This window comes from Drosophila miranda, chromosome XR, assembly GCF_003369915.1.
Source record: "Drosophila miranda strain MSH22 chromosome XR, D.miranda_PacBio2.1, whole genome shotgun sequence".
Taxonomy (NCBI): Eukaryota; Metazoa; Arthropoda; class Insecta; order Diptera; family Drosophilidae; genus Drosophila; species Drosophila miranda.
In genome coordinates, this window is record NC_046674.1 from 45,567,397 (window position 1) to 45,576,099 (window position 8,703).

The following is an 8,703-nucleotide window of genomic DNA, read 5'->3' on the forward strand; positions in this document are numbered from 1 at the left end:
TACAAAGAAAACTCACGCTCTCCTCTGCCGTTTAACCGTTGTTCACTTTCGCCCTGTCACACATTCCACTTGCTATTTCTTCCGAACAGAATTTAAAAACACAACCAAAAGAAATTTACTAAGCTAATTACACTAATGACACTATAGCATAAAAATAGGAATCAGCGGTTACACTGATGGATATAAAAAAAAAACGACAGTCGTTGCCGCCGGCTTCACATCTGGGCACTCCTCGGCACTTCGTATGGGGAAACGAAAATAGGTCGAGACCCAGATCTATATTTCGGGTAGAAATTGGCTGACCGTTTACATAGCTTTAATAATTTCCGCAGAATTGGACGGCCTCCAATATATCGCGGGTCCGTGACACATAAGTGGCTCGCGCCCGCAAAGCGACTGATGAGCCGATCTTTTACGCCTCCCGCTTTGTGCTGCTCGGCCTAGCGCTGGGAATTTTTGGTACGGAGCTGTAGTTGGGCGAGGAGCATAAGTCCCTTGCCGCGGGCGGAGGCCCTAATATCGGGGAAATTGTTGTTGCGAGTTTTGTATTGGGGTTCAGACAGGTACCCAAACGATTGCCCGAAGTTTAAGCCGGTACTAACCGCCAATCTGAAAAATTAATTTCCTACAATAAAAAAAAAGCACTACCCTACGCCACGAGTGTATGTGGTGTATATTAGCGACGCTGAAATACATACCAATTGAGATTGGCACTTAACACACTTTTACTTTATAAACGCACAATATTTCTTTCCTTTTGCTGTATTCAGCTGTTAAGATCTTTTCCCGGTTTTTATTCCTCTTTTTTTTTCTTTATACTTGGACTGGACAAAAATAGCACGTCTGTCTTCGCCAACAGTTTTTCTTCCAAGAGACCGAGGCTAGATCTGCACAGTCTGAGACCCCCCAGTACAGCGTTAAACTTGAGAATCCTCCATTTTCGAATTGACGCCGTAATTATTTTACAAGTTTCAACTCAAAAAACAGAAAAAAAACCGCTCTCCTTCGTTTACCTTTTAACTTGAATTGAGGCGGCAAAGTTGAGTAACCTAGGGAGACCAATATCCCTTCTTGGTACTTTTCCAAATGTTCCCTTTTGTGGATCCCAGTATTTAAACCTTTTTTTTTTTATACGTTACTCTTTCAAACCACTTCAAATCCCCCCTACCAAAATCACACTTTGGGGAAGAAGGACCAAAAGGGTGATTCCCACTTAGAGCGATTTTTAACCATGGTGCTACTGTTTGATATCTTTGGCATGGAATTTGCCGATCAGACGTCCTTGCAAATCCTCTAGCTCGTAATAGGCTTGACCCAACTGTCGCCTTACCCGGGACTTCACAAAAACGGGAGCCAACTTGGCATTAAATCCTTTCACGAAATTACTTTGCTGGAAATTTCGACGGTAAACCTCCTGTCCCACTCTGAATGATACCTCCTTACTTCGAAGGTTATACGTCTTTTCATTTCGTTCGTGCTGAGCCCTCATTGCCTCCTTTGCCGTGCCACGCATCAGGTCAAATGAGTCGTCCCTAGAAAAATGCACCCAACGATCTTCTAACATCTCTAGCTGCCTCAACAACTGATACGTGGTACCATTCGTGATCATCTGTTGCCCAAACGGTATGGACTCGCCTTTACGGCACTGTGCACAGCCGATCTTAACGCACATGCTACACTGCTGAGCTGCTCATCCCAGTTACCTTGGTCAGTATTTATGTAGGCTTTGATTGCTGCCAAGATAGATCTGTTAACTCGCTCGGACGCGTTAGCCTGCGGAGCGTAAACGGCGGTGTAAGCGTGCTCTATGCCATACTTCTGAAGCAAGGAGTTGAATGCATGGGACTTAAATTGGACGCCGTTGTCCGAGACTAGCTTTTCCGGCACTCCAAAGCAGTGAAATAATTGTTCCTCAATGTATGGTACGATGGCGTCGGCGGTAAATTTTTCTTACGGGTTTAATAAACGGAAATTTGGAAAAATGATCTAACACCACAAATATCCCGACATTCCCACTACGACTTCTAGGATACGGTCCCAGAAAATCTACGTAGAGCTTCTGGAAGAACCGTTCTGTTTCCCCCGTTTTTGCTAGTGGCGGTCTTAAAGGTCTATTTGGATGCTTAGTACACTTACAAATTTCACACCGGTTTATGAACTCTTTGACATCTTTTAACAACGTCGGCCAATAATAGTAGCGCCGAACCTTTTCGAGCGTTTTATTTATGCCTCCGTGTGCAGATAGGGCGTGCTCGTGGGCCATTTTCAGGACCGAATCTATGAGCCCCTTGGGAATCCAAATTTTCCAACAGAGTTCATCCGCTACCCTTTCGCCTGTTGCTTGCTCGGTGCGACGATATATATGCCTGCCTACCACCTTTACATCTGGCATCTGAGCCTGACTACTCGCTACTTTAGCCCTAAGGGAAACGTAATCCGTCGAACTAAAGTGCTCCGACTCCAAATCGATCCTTTCTTCTGGTTCGATCTCTGACAAATCTGGGGAAAAGACCCGAGACAAGGCGTCTGGAACGATGTTTCGAGACCCTTTTCGGTGGCTAATATTAAAGGAATACCCCTGAAGCTTCAAAGCCCATCTGGCCAGTCTGCTACTCAGATCTGATTGGGACATCAGCCACTTCAAGGAGGCATGGTCGGTTATCACCGTAAATTGATGTCCCTCTACATAAGCGCGAAATTTCTTGATGCTCAGAATGGCAGCTAAGCATTCCTTTTCCGTCACCGAGTAAGCACGTTGGCACTTATTCAATTTTCGTGACATAAACGCAATTGGTACTTCATCGCCCTCTTCGTTTATCTGCATCAGTACCCCTCCTACTCCTGAGTGACTAGCGTCGCAGTGGATAAAGAAAGGCTTTTCAAAATTCGGTGTGTGTAAGACGGGAGCTTCACACATTGAGTTCTTCAGAGCTGTGAATGCAGCTTCTGCTTCTTCGGACCAAATGAACTGGCGTTTCTGCTTCAGGGCGTCCGTCAGAGGCGCCGCAATAGCCGCAAAATTCTTTATAAATTTGTGGTACCATCCCGTCATACCCAAGAATCGACGCAACTGTTTCACCGACTTCGGAGCAGGATATTCCTTAATGGCCTCTATTTTGTCCAAGTCCATGCCTATAATACCGTGACCCACTACATGCCCCAGATAGCGGACCTCAGGCACACAGAACTTGCTCTTCTGTATATTAATTGTAAGCCCCGCTGCAGACAGCTTCTCTGCTAATACTTTTAACACACTCAGATGCCTTTCAAAGGTGTCTGACACTATAAGCAGGTCATCCAAGTATATAAACACTCCGTTTCGAAGATTGGCTGGAATAATGCGGTCCATAAGTTTGGACATAGTAGACGGCGCATTGGTAAGCCCAAACGGCATAACTTTAAACTGGTAAAGCGGCCGTCCAGGCACTGTGAATGCTGTTTTATCCCTAGAACCTTCTTCTAGCGGTATTTGCCAGTAGGCATCTTTCAGGTCGAGGCTAGTTATGTATTCTGCCTTTGGTAACCGGCTTAAGATCCCATCTATGAGCGGCATGGGATACGCGTCCTTCCGAGTCACCTCGTTCACCTTGCGGCTGTCTATACAAAGACGAACCTTCTCCGGCTTCCGGACGAGTACTACCGGACAAGACCACGCACTGTTGGATTCTTCGATGACTCCTAGCGCTAACATGCGATCCAACTCCTCATACATTAATTTCTCGATAGCTGGGGACACTGCATAGTGTCGTTGTTTTGTGGGCTTTGCCTCCCCTACATCTATTACATGGGACAACAACGTGGTTTTTCCTAAACCATTATCCGCGAAAGACGGAAGACACTGAATGGTTCTATTCAGTTGTTCTCGTTGCACCTCCGATAAAGGACGTTGGTTTTCTGGCTTCCACACCTCATCGCAATGGTTCACCGTGTCATTAGCACTTCCTTGTGGATACAAATCGGCTGGCAATAAGCCAAATTCGGTCCAAAAGTTAATGCCCAGATACAGAGGCTGCGTTAGGGTTGGAACGATGTATAGGGTAACAGACCTGGTAACACCTTTATAGCCCACTTCCGCTTTAAGCTTCCCCACCACTCTCTGAGACTGCCCACCCGCTGTCCGAACTGTGGATGTCATAGGCTTAAATTGAAATTGGCTTTCAAGCAGCTCGCTGGCCAAATCTCCACCAATGCAACTAATAGATGCCCCTGTATCCATTAATCCAACAAGCTTTCTGTCTAATAATGTGACCTCTGCATATGGCCTGAGATCTTCTGATATTATTGACGATACCAGAGCTTTTTTCTCTAACTTTAGATTTCTGACAAATTCTTCCCGACGTACTTTAGCTCGTGCCTTCCGTTTAGACTCCCTATCCTCTTTTTCTTCCTGTGTTATTTTCTTATTATCTATGGTTAAATTATTGTTTACTATTGGGATTGGGAATTGCGTAGCAGCTTCTATCGCTACTCGGTGTTCGTCGCTTTGGACGCTGATGGTCTGCGTGCACTTTTCAAGGGTACACGCACTTGGGTGTTTTTTGTTGCTTGGCATTTTTGGCACGACGGCTTGTAAGTGTCAGGCTGGCCACACCCATAGCAAAAAACTACTCGCTCTGCTACGCAATCCTGGTAGCGATGACCATTACCACGGCAGTTCCAACAGACTAAGTTGAACGCTGCTATCTCCCCATCACTTTCGTCTGACTCCTCTTGCCCTGGGCTTTCTACCGCGTGAACCAACCGTCTTGGTGCTGGTCGTGGTCTAGCCACCGGATCTTTACCAACAGTTTGCATGAACAGTTCCCGAGTCTTCACCAAGTGTCTTAACTGTGCAATGCTAAAGATCTTTTCATATAGCAGTTCATGCTGTATCTCCGGCAATAAATTGGATCGGAGTGACTCCATCAGGGAACCTTCTGACAAGGGCGTTGTCAGGGTATCTGCCAGTCGGACAATCGCTTCGTAGAACTCATCAAATGATTCGTTCTCCTTCTGCTTCCTTCGGTCTATTGCAGCTCGAATGTTGACGTCTGTCCTCGCATCCGTGAATCGTACTAACAATGAAGATTTAAGGTCGGCCCAAACGACCGTCCTAACACTCTTATGGTAGCGCCAATACCAGTCACTGGCACTTCCCTCAAAGAGATTGCTCACGTATCTCGAAAGCAACTCGAAATTCCCGTCCAATGTTTGGATCGTGAGCGCTTCTACCCGATAAATGAAATCGTCGACGGAAATTCCAGTCCGCCCAGAGAACCTAAGCTTCCAATTGACTAAAATTTGACTAACACGCTCTGGTCGAATATCCACACTCATGGGGGAATTCCTGCTGGCTGTTTCGAAACCCTGAAACCCGGGCAAAGGTGTCGGCCGTCGTGCCGATCCTTCTCCAGCTTGGTTATCCCTCGAAGGAACATCCGCTGTATTTGCCAATTGGCCCATGAGAGAGCTGAGAATACCTTGAAAACCATTAGCGATCGCATTGCTTAGCATCTCGGTTTGTGTCAACGAGGCTTTAGCCATGGCTTCGGCTATCATTCGCTGAAGCTCGTTACTAGGCGGCGGAGCTACCACCACTGGCGGACCAGCTTTCCTAGTTTGCGGCTGATTGGCCGAAGCAGACGTCGAAGCTCCCTGTGGAGCCCCCACATGGGCTTTATTCCTTGTATCAGGCATTTTTGGTACCAATAAGGTTCCGACGGTATCCCCAGCAGTTTCGTCTAATAAATTCAACGTCGATGACTGAAAAGACGTTTTGCAGACAGGACAAACCTTCTTAGAACCCACTTGTGCGCCAAAACAGGCCTTATGGAAAGTGTGACCACAAGACGTGGTAAGGAGCTGAGCCAAATATTCCACCTGAGCCTGGCAGATCAAGCAAACACTTTCTTGTAATTCTTCGTCTGCCAAATTCTCGCAACTGCCAAATACGGGCATAATATAAAATATAAAATATAATAATAAAGTAATTAAATAGATAAATAAAATTTAAGAAATTAATAAAAAAAAAAAAAATACAGTATCAAACAAAAAAAACAATCTGCTAGGACCATGCTTAAGACAAAGGGAATAATAGGGTATATCTATGTGTGTGTATGTGTATGATGTTTCCCATGTACTACATTTACTCAACTACATGCATAAAGAAATTAATAATAACCCACAACTCGTAGCTATAGGCGGTCCGGGTCTTTCGCGGTGGGTAATAGTTTTATACCACGTTTCCATCCAACGATACCAGATACCCAGCCCGATGAGTATGAGTCCATTCACAACTCCTTCCTGGAAAATTGAGGCCTTTCACCCACCGTTCCTGATCGGATAATCCAAACCGGAAAAAAAAGGAGCATTCCTCCAGCATTGGCCAGAAGGAACAGGAAGGAAAGGAAGACAAACGAATAAAGAAAGAAAGAACGAAACGAATAGTAATAAGCTCGAAGCATCGGGGTGGTACCGGTGTTATATGTACTCATCATTCCGGCCTGCATCCTAGGAGCCCGCTTGGTCACTTACAACGGTGGCAATAGTTTAATAACCCACTGCGCTGATCCAGCATAAAGTGATAAAGCCAAAACAAACAAAACAGAATGACAACTAGAAAGACACATCTGTCCCGATACTGGTTGGGAATGTAAGGTCACATCTACATTCCACAATTTTCACAATCATTTGGGCCTTGCCGGTTTGTTGTCAGTTGCGACAACTCGGGCCCCACGTTGGGCGCCAAATAATAAACTAACTGTAGCATATTGGATATTACCAAACCTTCACGGAAGGCTGAGCAGGTGATGGTTCGTCTCCCGTCCGGGCACGTGCTTGTTCCGGCTTCCGTCTCATCGGCAAGAAATGGGGGGGTTTTTATTTCCCAGAACGGACGGGACACAGCTCAACTCCAACAATCATAATACTGATACAGTAACGTTCATTAAAATTTCACGTGCAAGCGAAGTATCGACACAAATATGTACAAGAGCAAATACACCTAACTACACACACACGGACACATACACACATACAAGTCGTGCCACGGTGTTGTTGTGACCACTCATGCCCACCCTACCATGATCACCGCTCCCGGTTCATCCGGTGATCCCATAAAGAAGGCTCTTACAGCCTCCTATCCAACCCCATTACCCTCCTTTGCCCAGCATGGTCCCCGCATATAGAACTCTAGCCCCGATTCATGTTAAATCCTATATTTCATATTGAGCAATAGCACATGCATCGCACTAGTAAACTAATAAATGATTAACTCTTAATAATACACTTTAGATTGAAATTTTACTTACAAATTGAAAGAAGGGAAGGGTACATATCTCCAGCTTTTATGTTAGGCAAATAGATAATAATAATAAATAAATATGCAAAGGGGAATGTAAAAACTGTGCGCCGCGATCGTTATGGCAGGTCAGTTATTCAAGTGCATTAGCGAAAGCAACCGCAAGTAGAAAGCATAAAAGAACGTCAGAGCGACCAGCCTCGCATCTTCCCTTTTGTGCCTTGTTCTTAAGAGGGCTGGTTCTTATGCGCGACGTAAGCGCTTATGGTTGCCAGCAGGGCATAAGGGAGAGCGCACAGCCTCTCTTAAGCGACGAAGCCCCTGACTACGTGAGGTTTTTTTTTTTTTTTTGTCATGCAATAAATAGTTGCTCATAACAAACAAACTCCAATGTTTTATCTTTATGTTTTGGGATCACTTACGGCCTTCCTTTGATTTGTTTTAATAAATGCGTTGAAACAGCGATGAAAGCGCTTCCATGGACTGCGGCAACGTTCCTAAAACGAAAGCTGGAGAAATACTTTTACAAAGAAAACTCACGCTCTCCTCTGCCGTTTAACCGTTGTTCACTTTCGCCCTGTCACACATTCCACTTGCTATTTCTTCCGAACAGAATTTAAAAACATAACCAAAAGAAATTTACTAAGCTAATTACACTAATGACACTATAGCATAAAAATAGGAATCAGCGGTTACACTGATGGATATAAAAAAAAAACGACAGTCGTTGCCGCCGGCTTCACATCTGGGCACTCCTCGGCACTTCGTATGGGGAAACGAAAATAGGTCGAGACCCAGATCTATATTTCGGGTAGAAATTGGCTGACCGTTTACATAGCTTTAATAATTTCCGCAGAATTGGACGGCCTCCAATATATCGCGGGTCCGTGACACATAAGTGGCTCGCGCCCGCAAAGCGACTGATGAGCCGATCTTTTACGCCTCCCGCTTTGTGCTGCTCGGCCTAGCGCTGGGAATTTTTGGTACGGAGCTGTAGTTGGGCGAGGAGCATAAGTCCCTTGCCGCGGGCGGAGGCCCTAATATCGGGGAAATTGTTGTTGCGAGCTTTCGTATTGGGGTTCAGACAGGTACCCAAACGATTGCCCGAAGTTTAAGCCGGTACTAACCGCCAATCTGAAAAATTAATTTCCTACAATAAAAAAAAAAGCACTACCCTACGCCACGAGTGTATGTGGTGTATATTAGCGACGCTGAAATACATACCAATTGAGATTGGCACTTAACACACTTTTACTTTATAAACGCACAATATTTCTTTCCTTTTGCTGTATTCAGCTGTTAAGATCTTTTCCCGGTTTTTATTCCTCTTTTTTTTTCTTTATACTTGGACTGGACAAAAATAGCACGTCTGTCTTCGCCAACAGTTTTTCTTCCAAGAGACCGAAGCTAGATCTGCACAGTCT

The 8,703-nt window shown here is 45.1% G+C and overlaps 1 long non-coding RNA gene across 1 annotated transcript; it reads right to left on the bottom strand.

Annotated features, from left to right (window-relative positions):
* Positions 1-7,180: 7,180 nt before the first annotated feature.
* LOC117186642 lies at positions 7,181-7,803 on the bottom strand. Its single transcript, XR_004471621.1, has 2 exons — positions 7,702-7,803; positions 7,181-7,604 (listed from the first exon to the last, which is right to left on the bottom strand). It is a non-coding gene; the product is annotated as an uncharacterized LOC117186642 (long non-coding RNA).
* Between the last annotated feature and the right edge of the window lie 900 nt (positions 7,804-8,703).